The 17,404-nt window shown below is 41.7% G+C and overlaps 1 protein-coding gene across 1 annotated transcript in view; it reads right to left on the bottom strand.

The window, feature by feature from the left end:
- The window catches only part of MAMLD1 (mastermind like domain containing 1), a 130,334-nt gene that overhangs the window by 102,150 nt on the left and 10,780 nt on the right, over positions 1–17,404 (bottom strand). The window lies entirely within an intron of this gene.

The following is a 17,404-nucleotide window of genomic DNA, read 5'->3' as shown; positions in this document are numbered from 1 at the left end:
AGCAGGCTAGTCTGAGGATGTTTGCTTAGAATACAACTGGATTTTGGTAGCTGGAGCAGTGTATCCCGTTTGGGGAGACACACTTCAGCCGCAGAAAAGAAGATACCAAGCGGAAAGATCTAGCAGAGAGCACTGAGAGCAGCCAGAGGTCTAGGAAACACAAGTCTCGAGAACTAGAAAGAATGTTCTCATAAAGTCTGCAGAAAAGGCTGAGAAGGAGTGCTATGTAATACATATGCACACAAAGAGGAAAGGAATAAGTAGCCTTCCTTATCCACTGCAGGTAGAATAAGAAGTATTGAGTTAAACAGGAGCACAGGAAATTTAGGTTAAACATTAGGAAACACTGGGTAATAATATGGCTAGTTAAGCACTAGAAAAGATCGCCTGGGGAGGCTGCAGAGCCTACCCTCCTTGGAAGCTTTCAAGAGCATGTAAGACTCACACTTATCAGAAATTACACTTTTAAAGTTGCAGATGGACTTGGATGACCTCTCAAAATCCACTTCACTTTACTAGAACTACTTTTCCCCCAGTTTGAAAGCATAATTCACAGAAACAGAAGCCTTGGCTTTATGGCCCAATACTACAGCAATCTCCATCCCAGCCCTCAGCAGTGCACTTAAGCAGGTGCTTCACCTCAGGCAGAGAGGTGATCTGAGCTTTATTAACAGGGGCTAAATTAGCAGCCTTTTCCCTATGAAGCTGTAGCACCTATTGCTTGGGCCCATGGCAGCGTGTTCAGCCTGGAAGTGCTTCTGAAGGCCACCGAGGGGCTTTACTTAAGGCACAGTTCTGCTCCACGTTTCCAGAGATTTAACTGCTGGGAGAAAAGGTAAACTGCTTGCCATGCTCTAGCTAAGAATTCATTTCAGAGGGAAACAGAAAGTACTGAACAATGTCATTAAAATCCAGAAATGCTGAAGCCCACGTTACAGTCTTGTCTAGCAGATCATGTCCTACTGAATACACCTTCTACCCTGCTTGGGAGCGTCTGCATGACCTGCAGGCAGTGCGCACGCAAAGTGGAGACATTGCATCATTGGCCACTAGCCAAGAATTTATGCCTGTGACAAATGCATTTAAGCCCAGACCCGGCCACATCTAGAACACACTGAACAAAACAGTTGTTGAATCTTTGCATTAAAATTGTCTCTAGAGTTTTGATCACTTTCTCAGCCACAAAGATGTGTACGCCTCTACCACCCACTGAAGTCCCAGGCAAACCTTACTCTGTCTCTGCCCACTGAAGCCACAGTGCTACAGAAAGCCAATAAATGAGAAAGTTAATGTATCTGAACTTACACAGTGTGAGCTGACATTGCTGTAATAGAAATAAAATTGGGCGGGATCAGAAGAAGGCAGAGCTTGTCTGCTGGTAAATGAGCAGTGTACAAGAATTCTTGCATTCCCGTGCCATACAAGCACTGATATATTCCTTAGCGTGTCAGTAGCAAAGGAGGCGTGTTCTGTTACACAATGTATTTCATTCAATTAAGAACACTTAGTTACACGCTAGTAAAACATACATTATGAATAAGTTAAACTAATTATTTAATCACAAAACCTTTCCCCATTCTGCTCTAGCCTGGACTGGATTTAAGGCATTAAGATGACGCATTAAAAGTTTTATTGTTCAAGTAGATGATTTTTCTAGCCTATCAGGCCAAGTTTGTCAAACTTATAGCAGGAAAGACAAGAGCTGCAATACATGGGCTCGCACACACAGACACACAGCAGGGAATGAGGAGCTGATATAGCCAGTGGCAGGATGTGCCTGCTCTCAATTTCACAGTGCCACCCAGCCCTTCGCTGGGTTACAGAGTGGGTTTTTTTCCATGTTGTTTTTTGTCTTAATGCCAGCACTGATTGTGGTGATTGATTGACTTAGCTGGTGCTGCAGGATTCAAAACAACAACACTGGCAGCAGCAGCTCAGGGAAATACAGAGAGAGCTGGCTAGGTTACTCCAAGGAGAGAAGAAACAACGCTGGTGATCTGCCAGCTCTGAGAAGCCTACAATAAATTAGGAATAACTATATTCATCGTTTTAGAATGAAAGATGCAAGAATAGCCTAGCAGAAGCACTGTGCCTCAGCCCGGGGCCCCAGAGCAAAGCCCTTTTTCCTTCATGCAGAGCTGTTCCTCACACACCTCATTTCACCAGCTTCAGCACACACGCTCACAAAAGCCATTCCATGCCTTTGGGGAAAAGGGGTTCTCTACCTTCCTGTACCCACTGTGAAAATTTACTATTACTCACCTACACTAAAATGTAAGAAGTGTTTCTCAGACAGCGCCTCTCCTCCCATCCAACAGCCATGTCCCTTTCCCCAGTGTTCCCCCCTTGTCCCCCCTCTCGCTGAGGGTCTACAAAACCCTCGGAAAGACTTTCTTCCTGCAGCTCCTACCTCCTGTCAGCATTCCTGCTGCAGTATTGCAAGGATTCTGTTCCAGAAGTAACATTTCTCCCCTTGTCAAAACTCAGAGAATTAGAAGATGACCCTTGAGCTTTTCAACACTGTTAACTTTCCCCCCAATTCTTTTATCTCCGCTGATCTTCTGTCCCCCTTTCTCCTACCCCTGCTCACTCCACTGCTGCTGCCACTTAATTAAACATCCTCATTTTGACACTGACCGTATTTTCATTTTATCTAATTCTCCTCTCACTCCCTACAGAAGAGGAAAGTCCCAGCAACCTGCTCTCCAATCGCCTTCTCCTACCACTCAGCGTATAGTAGTAGCTACTTGCCTGTTTTCCCGATAGTAATTCAGACTTCCCTTGGCTGTATTATGAAGATAAGCTGCTCCTTCTACTAACAAAGGAATTGCTAATGGCCATGCCTGCTTTCTCATCCTGGGGACAGCGGCTGCTTCTGTCAGTAACTTTTTCTAGCGCATGTAGTTCACCAGTACGCCCCATAAAATAGACCACATTTATGATTGTTGGCATACTAACAGAGTTACTGGGCAGCTTTCTTTCAGGACAGACTTAACTCGCATATAGATGGACCCAGACGTGGCTCTGGTTAGAGAAAACGGGAGATTTACTATAACATGTATTTGTATCAAGATTTGGTGGCTTTGTATGAACAAAATAGAAACAGAAAATAATTATTTGTTTGCCAGCCCACTGAGTGTCGGGGAAAAGCACAAAGTTTTATTCATCTGCAAGCTCAGCAGATGTCAGTGTATGAATGGCCTGATCTCAGCCTCGGTTTTGGTCTAATGAAGATTTAACACAGCTAACAGAGCCATGAGGTAATTCAGGTTTTGAACAAAAAGTGATTCCATATCATCCCATAACTTGCAACAATTAAACATTAACTAACTCTATGAATTTTGTTGGTGGTGTTTTGTTAGCAAAGCTTCTGAGGGAAGTGGTAGTTCAGTCATTATTTGAATGTCTGCTATAGTGGAGTCTATCACCACTGGAAGCCTAGAATAATGGTCTGTGTTATTCTTTTGCATCTTTTTCTATACAGCTTTTGAGGGAGCTGTAATTGAAGAGAAATGAAAGGGCAGCCAACCAAGAGACAATACTGCAAGGATCAGTACTGGAATGTGAGACAACATACTTTAAAAGCTGAAACTTTAAAACTCCTGCTATATGTGTACTTTTGAAAAGGGTAACATCAATAGCGAAAAAAGAAATCCCAGCTATTTTTTTTCCCCGATTAAGAAATAATCGGACTCATCTTTTCTAACTTCATATTTATGATCTGATGGCCTCCTATGAAGGCATAAAAAAGGGATTAATGCCTTCATTGGATACCTATTTTTAGCTGCTGTTTTCTTTAGAAAATGTGATTAACTAAAAAGGTGAAAAAGAGACCAGTGGAACAGAGACATGAGAACACTAAGGCAGGTTGTTAAGAAGAAGGGACCCTACAGCAATTTACAGAAAAGCTGTAAAATATGAACTGCTATTTAGCATCAGGTCCTGTGTCAAGTGGCTCTCCAGTTATGTCAGTGTTGTACCTCCTCACTCCGAGTGTTTACAGAGAGCTGAAATACCGCAGACAGCACTTCCCATACTTAAATTTCAAACTCCAATACTTACAGGATTGCCAGAGGTTTACCGTTGTGCACTGACTGATGCACACAGCTTAAAATTTTCTCCTGCTTCTACAAATATTATCAAGTAGAAGCTCTCTAAGGGCCTGATGTAAAGCTACTGAAGCCATTTTAAAGCCATTAAAGTCAGTGGGAATCTTTACATCTGTCTCTTGCACTCTTGGATTCTCCAAGTGCTTAAGTGCATACTTTGTAGTCACGTGAACAATCCCATTGAAGAAACTGTTTGTCTAAACCACAAAAAAATGGCTGCGTTTGAGTGGATTTAGCTAAACATGGCCAGGCTGAGCCCAAACTCCAGCTTTTCACTATCCAAGAAACTTCAGCAAGACTATCCATTTTTCAAATTATCTGTGCCCGTGAAGATATCTGGCATATGTTTGTGATCGAGACCGAAAATTATATAGTCAAGGACTAAGCTGATTCAAGATAAGCTGGACCCCAAATGTAGGAGTGGTTGGATCACAAATGTAAGAATACTGCAGCTATTTCAAGCTGCAACAAAGCAGCGTTTCATCCAGTGTACACCCCAAAAAGATTAAGTAAGTTTATGCTGCTTTTAATGATAGAGAATTGAACAAAGCATAATTTGGAACCAGTTTTCAGTACTCCTGCCAAAATCTGAGTAAAACATCATTTACCTCCTAAGTGAACATTTTTCTGGCAGTTTTGTATGAATTAAACATTTTGGTCATTAAAAGAAAAAAATGTTAAAAATCTGGAGTGTTCTTAAAATAGCAGATCAGAATACTTGAAATAATCTTTTCTGATATAGGAAACTCCCCCTATGCATGTAACTTGCTATGAAAACCACAGCCATTTCTTACTAATTTCAGAATAAGCTTATGAAAATAATATAATGAGGAAAAGCACTCAGCAATGCCAGAGCACAGGGATCACAATGCTGTAATAGATGATATCAAGATGATGGCAAAATAATGTCACTGCAGTCACCGGAGACTACATTACTATGTCAAGATGATGGCAAAATGATTTCGACGCAAGTCTACTGAAACTCTGCTAAAATATCCAGATGATTGCAACATATCAGGCAAATTCCCCAGAGGCAGTTACTGATAAATTTGTGTTCAAGTATTTCAAATACACCACTCTAACCTGTGTTACATGGGCAAAATCCTGGCTTGCTAATGTATTCGCCTGACCCCTCCAATATCAGCTGAGGCTCTGAAAGGGAAGCTTTGCTTTTTCAGTGGAAAGTTCTGATGATCCTAGGCATTTCAGGATACGTAGTTGATTTGACTTCTATGCTTCCACAGCTATAGTTTGAGATTGCAGTGGCAAGATCATACAGCTGAGAAAAGAAGCTCACTTGCAAATGTGGCTTCATCTGAGGCTCAGCAGTTCTAGGAATTTATCATGGAGAAGCAAATTGTGCCATAGTGCTCCAGAAGCAGGAACATCAGATGGTAATTGAGACTCACAGCCAACGTAACACATAAGCTTTCCCATCCTGGAGAATGGTAAACCTGTCAAAGGTGATAGAGAATTAAGGTAGCTTTACCATCTTCTGCCCATATGAAATAGTGGATTAATCAGCAAAGGGATACCATCGTAGATGAACTCATCATTTACCCGAGGGGGTTTATTTTTTCTGCAGTACAGAAAGACTGCTCCTGAAAGTCACAGCTGAGCTCATGAACATTGATAGGAGTCAGCTGTGGAGATTCTGATGGAAGCAAACACATTTATCTGAGCAGATTACAGTGAAGTAGTATATCAATAACAAGCAATAATGTCTTTTTTACCTCTTATACAAGAAAAACTTGCAGAACATCACCCGGCACCGGTCCCTGTTCTTGCCAGGGCTGACAGTTCCTTAGTTTTAAGAGCAGCATGCTCAGCAGGAACTGTACGTACTAACTGCAGGACTGAGCCCTCAGAAGATTGTTAGAGCAATTAGTGCAGAAGCAGCAACATTCCTGTTATCAAAACTAACTAGAAGTTGCAAGAGCTGTTTCAACAGAAGTAGTCGAGGCTGCTCTAATTATATGTTCTTTGCATAGGCTGGTGAGTACGATGATTTTAGAAACTGGGTTATTCAAGCTTCTGAGGTTACAAATGCTGCTGTGCCAGCTCCACCCACTAAGTAAAAGGTTGTACGCGGCAGTCGGCTAGCTGATTTGTTCAGTGCAGCCACAACTGCAGGCAACTTAGGAGGTAAAATAAAGCTGCTCAAAGGATCGCTAGTCATATTTAAAGGGAGGCCTTGCTAGACTTTTGGTTCTACTACAGGTGTATTTCAATGACGGTGAAAAGTGTTTTCTGCCATTTTCTAGAGAAAGCAGCCTTTACCTTCTGTTTTCTAATCTTGCTGCTCTGACCCACTTGTTCTTCACCTCCAGCTGACAGTGCTGGGCTAACCACTGCAATCAGCTGTGCCCTGGATCTTGGGCTCATCAAGTCTATTGTGAACAGATGGAGCTTGGTGTTCCTACAAATCCCATCTGCTCTTGCAGCAGCCAATATTAGTAACTCCTTTAGGAAGGAGCCTAGGTTCCCCCCCAGAAACCCCACTCATCTTTGTTGCTTTGCATCGTCACTTAGGAGGGCAGATGGACTGGTGGAGAATGGCAGACCATGCCAGCCATGCACCTGTCGGCAGCACACCAGAACTGAGCACACCTCATCTTTCCAAGGAATACAGGCAAGGTCCTTCAGGCCTTCCTCTGCCAGTGCGGACTCATGGCTACTTCTGCCAGGAAGCTCCCTCACTATAGTCTAAATTCAGCCAGAGGAGTCAGTATCTTATTGGTTAAACACCCAAAGAAGGCTGAAGAAAATACACAGTTCTGCGAAACACAATTCACATCCTTAGTTGGCTCCTGAATAACATTTGGATCAGATTTAAAGTCCTAACCCTAATTTACAAAACCTTCATTGGTCCAGGACCGTTACTTCAGGACTTAGGTTCAGGTACAACTCTCCAGACAGATACAGTTGCAGGATACGATGCATTTAATCAGGATGAATTCTGTCCAAACTCTGAGAAAGAAGGCAGCGTGATACCCTTTGGGAGCCGCAACTGAACTAGAAACCGGCCTGTCTCAGCCCAGCATTTCTGCTGAGAAACGATAGGTGAGAAATGAACGGAGAGAACAGGAGTGGAGAGAACAGGAAGGCCTTTTGCATGCTCTTCAGCTTAGACGTTATCCCATACCTCAGGCTCAGCTGGAAGATACAGGAGCACATTCCCATTTTAGATTCCTGCCTCAGTTGTCCTGCTAGCCTGTGCCAAGAGGAGACCCAGCAACACACCTCCAACCCTCCAGATTTTGCTGGAAGGAGCCTACCTGCCTGGGCAGAAGGGTACCGATTTGGGTGACTGAGGGACTCAAACCCACTGGGAATTCTCCTAAACTCTTCAGACTAGAAGCAGGCTCCACACAGGTGATTTACAAATCCTTTCAGAAAGCCAGATCTTGTACAGGTGGCACAAAGGAATGGATTTTGTTTTAAGTGACCAGAAAAAAACTCCCTCAGTACAGGGATAAAGCCAAATAGAAATAATTTCTGTGCCTTTCCAACTCATTAGGGATTTTAACTGGGAACAAAGGGGTATTTGGGATGCTCTGCTCCAGTGATTCTGTATTTCATGTAAACTCCATTCCAGTAACGTGCACTGGAATGATCTCATGATAATTCTTAAGTCACCAAGGGTCAGTCAGTATAGACTGATCAGCATATAGGAGGTTACAGTTGCATCTTTGACATCTTCCCCATTCTCCAGTACTGAGAACTGTACTACTAGAGAAAATACTTTAGGAATATAAGTTGTTTTGTTTTGTTTCTAATTAACAAAATTCTGATTCTGGTAGCAATAGCTGAATATAGAGTAATGCCATTAAATTCAGTGTTAATAGCTATTAAAATTTAACTATTTGGCCTTCAAAGCTCAAAGATGCAAGTCAGGGGTTGAAAGACAGGTGTCTCTACTGTAGTCATGCTGACACCCAGTAGCAGCAATCAACTGGAATGTGAACACCGTTCTTTTAGCATGAAACTACCTGTAGTAGCTCAATTATTTCCTTAATTTTTCTACTTATGCTAATATAAATCTATACTTTTCCATCTGCTGTCAGTTCTAGACTTGAACTCTGAATTTGAACCATGAATCACCTTTCCAACCGTTATGCAACCTCTTGACATAAACCCATGATAAACAATTCAATTTATTCTACAGTGCAGCTCTTCTAGTGATATTTACATCTATAACATGCACTTCTCATGCTCTTTTCTTTCTTGAAGCCTCTTTTATTGCATCACACTTCAACACTGTGCTCCCTTCAGCCTCTAGCCAAGGAAAATACAGAGAAAAGTATACTTCTTAAACAGATTTCCATTTTAACTGCAGATTTCAGTATTTCCAGTGAGAAGATCACAAAGATCTATAAGCAGAAAAGTGAGCTGATTTCCACTTTTAATACGTTTTATGGTACGTAAGACTTTTTATACATTATGTTACTCCTGTGCATATTGAGCTGTTTCAGAGCGTACAAAGCTCTCCTTAGATGTGCAAGATGTAGGCACCGTTGCTGATCCCCTGCTACTTGTTTACATCAGACAACCCTACATTTTCCAACAAATGTATCCATAGATGAGTTTCCCAGCACAGAAGCAGCAGCCTGACAGGACCCCTCTCTTTTGTGGCAGGAATGACCGGTTTCATTGCTGATCTAACAGGACCATATTTGTTCAAGATCACACCTGCTTTCCTCCCAGTCAAATCTGCAGTCCCTGTTGGTCTTGAAGTAAGGCAAGTGACTACTACAGAAGCAAGACTCTGCCCAAAGTAGACTGTAGTACATAATTTCTCAATAAAGTCAAACTAAGATGTTTTTTCAGGCTAACTTGGAACTCCTCTTGAAATTATATTCTGCATAATCCACAGCCTGGTCTTTAATAGCAACACACGCGCACACAAACACTCCTTGCTCACACCAGTCACCGGCTAATTGGGTGTGACAGATCAACAATCAGTCCACATAGTAATTCTGGAAGTTTTGCAACTGGTTTAACTGGACAGGAGCTTAAGATGGGGGAAAAAAAGAAATAAGTGGAAAAACCCATATTGCTTGATGAAACTTCAAAATGGACTCTATATTAGCGGTAGGCACATCTCTGAGAGAACAGGGACTGTCAGCCACAGAGTTCACCTCGCAAGAAGATGGGAACTGCCATCCTGGATCACACTAGCTGTCCCTATAGTCTGATATCATGGACTAGAGGAAGCATGTCTGCAGTGGTTGATTATGAAAAAGCCTGCCCTAAAGGTAAATATTTCCTTAAGTCTCATCACTCAGTACTTACATAGGCTGTGAATCATAAGCATTTAATTATCTTAAGATTTTTATCCTAGTTAATATCACTGTAGATAAGCTCATGACCTGTTTCTGAGCATTTAATTGTCCTTTCTTGATAGTAGTAAGGTCTCAATATTTTCTTCCATCCATTACACATTGGCTGAAAAAAGATACTTTGTGAGAGTTAAGTCTAAGCAACTTTACTCACTGGTAAAGTCTTGTGTAAAAAAGACCCAGCATTGCAGGCAGGTGGAGGAGAGGCTCCCACTCCTCTGACTGAGAATAACATATCAGACAAAATAAAAAATTCCATAGCTTGAAAGAAAAATACCTTTCCATATCTTGCATGGCTTTTGGCTTTGTTATGAAGAAAAGTGTCTGAGAATTTCCTGATGCACCTTCTGCTTCACATTTATTATTTTACGTATAACTATTTTGTCAGATCTAACTTGCCCATTTCCTAAATCACTTTTTCCTGAGATATTACCATGGGTTCTTAATGAAAGAGGAATCTTTGTTTTTAAAACAAAGTACAGCAGCACTCACTGTATTTACTGCTGCTTAGTGGTTCAGCTATAGCTACATCTTCAGCCAACTTGTCTATGTTAGTTAGGACACAGCTAAGAATAGCCTCCCTTCTCGTATGCTCTGCAGCTAGTTATTTCTATTGTGATTACTGAACGGCTTAAGAACTTGTTTTGCTCTGCCTCATTTGACCATCTTATAAGAGGGAATCTGGGCTTGCCAATTATTACTGTTTTATTTAGGGGTTTTTCTTCCTCAATGTTTTAGTCACAACATTTTCTTTGGCTAAGAAAATCAATATTACTTTATTTATGTACCAATATTGTCATTGACTTGGGATTTTTCTCTTTCCTGTGTTTATAACTTAGTTCAGTCCACACAAAAATATAACCTGTATGCAGACTCTTGTCTGTTGTACTAGTTGCTTGTGCTGATGAGCTAGTCTGCTCTTCCTATGCACTTTATACCTTGGCATCTGGTTGTATTTCAGTACTGTGTACAGAAAGGAAATAGGACTGTACTTAACAAGATACCAGAGCTACCCAAAGAATATTAGGGATGAGGTATCTAATTGCAAGCAGGAACATGACTAAGAAATGAAATCATAATTTTGGTGTGGATGTGCCTATTTTGATAATCTTACTGAACTGCTGAGAGCATCTTGTGTCTACCAAAAAGGTGAAATCCTAGTTCTGCTGAAGTGAAACCTCAGAAGTTTCTGAATGCCAGGGTAGAATTAGAGCGAACTGACTGCTTATGCATTTAATAATAGGTAGGGCGCCTTCTCTTCAGAATAACCTGCTGCTTGAGTATTTATAAAACATTACATGGTGTCAGAAGTTATCTTGAGACAAAGATGGAGAAATTACTTCCTCCAAGTCTGCTGGATTTAAGAGGGAAGCTTGCAGAAAAATGGTGTCAGCTTAGCAATGTTTTGAAATATTCCTCTCTGCCATGGGGGTTGCAGAGGAACGACCCAAAGGGTAAGCTGCAACGCTTCTTGGGGTGGGAACTGCTCAGCAGCCTTCCAAGTGGACACTGTATTTGGAAGGGAGAAGATAAAAAAAAATTGACACAGTGATGGGTGCTAAATAAAAGTCAAACAGTGATTAGGAAGAGCAGCCAGATAAACTGTCACAGAAATCTCAAAATAGAAAGAAGTTAGCTTCAGGTTCAATGGGAGATGCTGGGGTATGCCACCCGTACGTAAGCATTAGAGAAGTACACACAAACAAAGTAATCGCAGTCAAATCTATGTTAGTGTCAACAATTTCCATCCTTCTGACAGCCAAAATACAGTGTCAGAGTGGCAAACATACAAGATTGGGTTTTCAGTCCTGATCTGGTTTCTTTGTGCCTTTACTTTAGGAAAAGGGGCGATAGCAGCTGGTTCAACCCAATAAGCAGCAGTTTTATCTAGGTCTGCTTTGGACAGAGCTGACAAGTTTGGCTCTGCCTCTTTCTTTAAGTTTTATTCGTCATATTTTGCCAGTCAGATCAGCCCCACTAGTTACTGTTGACAGTAACCCTGCAGAGACTCCCATCTTGGCTGGAGCCACGATGAACTTTCCTCACTGGGTGTGCCCTGTCCTGCTAGGGATAAAATGGAACATTCAGCTGGTGCTCACCACAAGGAATAAATAAAACCAGGAAGGAACTAAAGGCCAGTAGAAGAGCAGTCAGTAGCGGTGACGTCTGCAGCGTGCGTTTGACCCTGCTCTGTGCTGGCCCCGTGCCCTGCCTCGCTCACTGTGCACATTGTTAATGCGTCAGCTGCGGCGGGAGCCTGATTGCACAGGCAAGTGCTGCTCTTCACCTCTGCCATGGGGACATGCCAGTGGCAGCCTCCGCCAGCTGGATGTTGTGTTTGGTGGTGGAGGAGGGCCCCAAGCTCCAGCCCTGCCTGGGAAGCAGTCGTGCCACTGTGGTGCCACATTACTGCTGTACCACCAGCTAATCCAGACTTATGAAACCACGGCAGGAGCACACAAAGTAACTTACTTGTATTTTTTTAAGAGGAAAAAAAACCCATAAGAGTTTCACAAACCCAGGCTACTGTGCCAGCACCGTACTCCTGAATTAGCACCACTTGAGCAGGGCAGTTCCCAGCATTGGCTGGGAAATGGCAGGATCAAGTGAGTGAATGCAGCTGGAGGAGAGCATCTAATACAGAACCTGCCTAAGTGCCTCCTGCTATTGCTAGGAGTCACAGCTATCAGCATTACCCTTCACCGAGACCACTGCCTTCCGAGCCAGCTGGAGGAAGAAGCGTGTAGACAGTTTCTGATGGTGTTAATGGAGCAGAGGACCATTAGCCGCTGCCTCCCACAAAGGGCTCAGCAGCCAGAAGCCAACGCTCCACTGCTGGGAGGTATAGAGCAAGAGAGAAGGAAGGAGCTGAGGAGGAGAGCTTCTGGTGATAGAGATGTGTGTTGGCTTTCATGAGTGGTCTCCAACTCTGCTTACAGCCAAGCCACTTGAGGTGTCACCTGAGGTAGGGAACAGTGAACACTGAGCTCAGCTTACTGGCGACAGGATCTTTTGGCAGCTCGGCGCTGCCCACTTGCAGCCCGGCTGTGCCCTGGTGCGGGCACAGCCCAGAGGTTCCTCAGATCACGGGGTCAAAGCCCAACAGCAAAGGCACAAAGCAGACACAGCCTATGGAACCACTCCAGTGAGGCATGTGTCTCCTGTTTCTTTGAAGTTGGACAGATTTTGAAATGACTCAACGGAAGTTATGATTCATAGCACTGAAAAAGATGGTTTAAGGAAGGTGCTTTCAGATAATCCAACCTGAGACCATACACTAGTCTTCCCTGAGGAAAAAAGTTAAAACACCATAGAGAATAAAAGCATTGCAGAGGTGTTTTGCCAGCCAAATTGAGGAAGGGATTGATTGCTTATGTGTGGATTTAGGACCCGATTTCCTACTCAATAAATTCTAGATTTCATTATGTCCTTAAATGAGCGTCTAACTCTGATTCAATATTCTAGTTTGTATACCAAAAAAACTCACAAAACCAGATATGATGTGAGATGACTTAGGTTTATATGTACTTCCAGGCCTTAAAAAAATTTGGCACCTGGTTTTCTGTGACATAGTTCAAACTAGTGTTTTATATAATCGCTGCATTTCAAAGGCACATGAAACTGAAAACATGATAAGAAAATGAGAAATGGAGTGTTTCACTTCAAAGAGAAATAAAACCTCGCTTCCTACTTCTGTCTGACTGTTCTGCATTGCAATTAAAGGACTAGTTTCATACATAATACTGTGATTTATTGTTAGTCAGGATGTAAAAGCTAGTTTGTACTTTAGTAGAACAGACTGCCCAGTTTGTATAATTGTGAGGCCCAACTGTAAATGTTTTTGACTAATAAATTAAACTCAAGAAAAAGACATGAAGGAAACTTCAAGATGAAAATACGGACCAGGCATCCAGAAATAGCAGCATAAACCAGCTTAAGATTGAATACATTAACTGAGGACCTACATCAAGCCTCCATTTTTTGGTCAATTTCATATAATGCTAAGCTAAAGAATGAAAGTAAAGCTCCAAAGCTAGAGCAAAGGTACCAGCAGGGAAAACCACATTGGTAATCAGCAACACAAGAACTACTCTACAGGCTTAAACTGTTATTTTCAGGCATCAACATCCCTGTAGTCTCCTCTGTTCCAAGTTAACAACAGCAACAACAAAAACAAACCAAGAAACAACACAAAACCCCCCACATCAGAAAAATAATCTTTTGTTGCCCCTTCTACTTCTAGATGCACCAAGGACCAGAGGGAAGCAGGCAAGCAATGGGCCTCCCCTGCTCAGAATACCCAACAGAGCTCACCTGGGGCAGAATAGGCTCAACAAGGTCTGGTACCCCACCAGGGGGAATTACACCAAGGAGCAAGAGGGAGCAGAAACCCAGCTGTGAGCTGGACTCCCCAGCTTCTTCAGTGCCCACTGCCTTTTGTCCAGGGCTTGTAGCAACTCCACAATTAAGAGCTTCATGCACGTAAGATATACTTTGCAAGCAAAACATTATTCATTAACAAATCTGATTAAACTGCTAATGCAGTGAGCACTAGCACAAGTTCAGAAAGACAAATAGTCTCAGTGGTGCAGTGCTTGTGAGAAGAGTTACCCGTAAATGGATTTTAACTATTTAAATTGGCTTCTGTTCAGAAACTATGAAGAGACACAATGGGGCACAGAACACTTCATTTATCTTACTGAGCTTAATATGAAGGGGAAAACCCAACAGATTAAGACTTCAGGTCAGTAATATACATAATTCTACAAAGATACCTGTAGTATAATCCCAGATTTTAAAAACAAACAAACCTTCCCTCCCCAACACTTTACTGATTATTAAAGATTTTTTGGTAACTGGTGTTTCTTACTGTGTGTAGAGCATTTAAAACTCATTCCATATAGACTAAGTCATGTTCAAATCTTGGATTCCACAAATGCACACTGTGGCTTTGCTGTTGTGCTGGTAAGATTGTTATGCTTTCATCCCTTCATAAGCATGGTGATATTTCAGACTCTTGAGGCAAGTTATGACAGGAGGATTTTAGCTTTTATCTTTTTACTAAAGGTATGTTTTCACCATTTTGGCAGGACTAAAAAAAAGCTCCTGCTGGCTATGACAGACATCTGATGACTTTCCCTCCTTGCCCTTGCCTACTTTTTACATTTTTTTCAGAAGCTTGGTTTTAAATCCTGTAAACAAGTAACCCTGTGGCTGATAGATGCAACTAAACCAGTCTTCTCCAAACTAATAGCTACTCCTGCTTCGATTATGTCCCTGCTAAACACAGGTCCATTTTGAGCCCTTTGAGAGGAACCTATTTCTCTGCTTTCAGACAACAAATCCTTATCTCCAGCTCTTCCATTCCACAGCAGGGAAGGGTGTGGCAGCCCATGGTGTAGCCTGTCTTGGAAAGATTGCCGGCACTGTGTTTTATTGCCTTTCTTTGATCTCTATTTGTGCAGCAGTAGGTGCATAACAGTGACCTACTGAACTGCGCTATGCTAATATGGCCAGAACATTTCGGTAATTATTTCGTTCTACGACCAAGAGGTTCCTTTATGACTGAGAGCTCCAACTGCTCCTGTACAATATCAGCCCACTGAAATGTATATTCTTGTATAACCTGAAAAATGAACAGTTTAAAACCCCCAGGTGGGATTTTTTTTTTTTTTTTCACTCTACCCATTGATCTTTTATTTCATTTTCTAAAACTCAAGATGAGCCCCAAACCAAAAGTCCCAAGATCAACAGGAGTTTTGACTAAATCAGAGCTGTAACATTTGGCCAACGATTTCTAGAACTGTTCTTGCAGCCTGAGAATTATTGCAGGTCAAATCTTTCAGTGATAATGAGCTATGTAAACACACTGTTTACAGTGGCCTGAACTAAGCCTTCCAATATAAATTCAGCATCTTTTCCTCTTATAGAAGCCTATTTCCTATGTTCAAATCTCATTTGATGGCAGTCATGGAACCAAGCAGTTTAGAATTTCTGAAACATCTAGGGAGATAGAAATCAAATGGTGCTCAAGCTAGTTAATTAAAACATTTCAGAATCTTTCACCTGCGATGTCAAGCTGTTTTGTTAAGTGAAGAATTGAGGGACTAACAGAGCAGGTGCTGCTGCAAGCACAGATTGCCATAGAAAATCACTTTATAGAAGCCTATCAGAAGTAGTCTGACTACAGGACCTAATAAGGAGGGCAGCGTATGCTCATTGCTTCTCATTACCTGATTGTGGAATCTTTAGTTAAGGAGAACTCTCATTGAAGTCAATAGGGATTTTCCCAGAGTAAGGCTGAAGGATTGGGACCACACTGTGCCATTATGGTAGATATCACAAAGACTAGGCTGCTTATATTATGGTTTTCAATGGCAGCATCAGATCTGAAACCAGATGAATCTAACAGAACACTTCCCATTGATTTCATTGCAGACCAGATCAGGAGAAGAGTCACTGCATGGCTGGTTCAGGATTAAATAGTTGAACGAAGCATCCCTGAAGTTGTTTAATGGCTTGTATGCATATATTTCATACTCCACTCCATCCCCCCAAATAATAAAAAAATTATAGTAAGTATTTATTTGAGGAATATCAAAATGATAGCAAGGAAGGGAAAAATTTAACCTGCCATCAGCTAGAATAATGTGAAATACCTATTTGGTACTTCAGGGCATCATTTATTCATTTTTAACGGAAAAGAATGTTAGAAAGGTCGCAAGCAAACATCTGCACACCCCAGCACATCTGAGCAGTACCAATGAAGTCAATGATGCTCAGTCCATCTGTGCAGAAAGACTAAGGCCAACGCTTACAATACCAACGGTCCAAGACCTGTTCTTCTGGAAGGTCTTTTGAGCCTTGGCTCTGTAGGACCCCCTTGAAATCACTGCCAATGCCTGTCAGCAAGAACGTTTGCCTCAGTCAGCAATTTCCAGTACAGAGACTTAGCCTGCATGATCCTTGGGGCAGAGGGTGTGATTTATCTGTATTTGTGTGGTGTGCATATTCAAGGGTGCCCCAGTCCTACCTAGGATTATAAGTAACAGCATAAAAACAAGCAATACATACAAATTACCTCAAGGCTAATAAGCAAATTATTTAAATAGCCACACATGACTCCTTTCCAAATAAACTAAGAGGAACTGGAATATTTGAAATGACTTTCTTGAAAACATTTACTTTTGGAAGGAACCTTCCCAAACATTTACTTTCTCATTGTGCTCTTAAAGTGCAATCCCACTTTCTTACTCACCCTAATAAAAGTGATAACCAGGATACAGCATTTTACAGCACTCAACCTTGTTTGTCCCAGCGAACTAATCTCCTTATGAAGTTCATCTTTACTAGGATATGTACGTTATCTCTTTCCCATTGGTGAAGCTTTGCCTTAGTGGTTATTTTTCATATTGCCCCAGAAGAAGACTCTACATGGGCAGAAGAGATAGATATAAAGAAAGCAGTAGCAGAAGGATGGTTGTGCAACAATGCTTCTTTTTCCAATTTATCTCTGTGTTACCATAAATAAACCAAAATCACATCTAGTGAAGTCTACATTTAGTCTCAACTGTACTGCTTGGTGTACATTAGTGAAATCAGTTACAGCTACAATTTATAAGAGCAGAGGATTTTTCTTTTTAACAATAAACACAAAAAGATAATTCTACCACAATACATAATCTATGTTTGCAAATGCACTATTGTTTGATACATGATAACTTCCCCAGCTCCCTAGTATGCATTACTGCCAGTTATCATCTCTCTCAAATGAGCACAGCAGTCACGATGTGGCTTTACAGATGAACTTCTTTATTTTTCAGAGGCAATCTGTCCTTCTAGTTCCCCCTCCCCCTTCTCAGATGCTCTTTCGGAAATGAAAAGAGCCTTTCTCAGAAGTTGTTTCCCTTCCATCTTAGCTCCTTTCTAACGGGAGATAGCTCAGTTGTAGAT

The sequence above is a fragment of the Cuculus canorus genome, chromosome 10 (assembly GCF_017976375.1).
Source record: "Cuculus canorus isolate bCucCan1 chromosome 10, bCucCan1.pri, whole genome shotgun sequence".
In the NCBI taxonomy this organism is placed as follows: domain Eukaryota; kingdom Metazoa; phylum Chordata; class Aves; order Cuculiformes; family Cuculidae; genus Cuculus; species Cuculus canorus.
The sequence above is the reverse complement of the archived record's forward strand: the minus strand, read 5'-3'. Positions and strand labels throughout refer to the sequence as shown.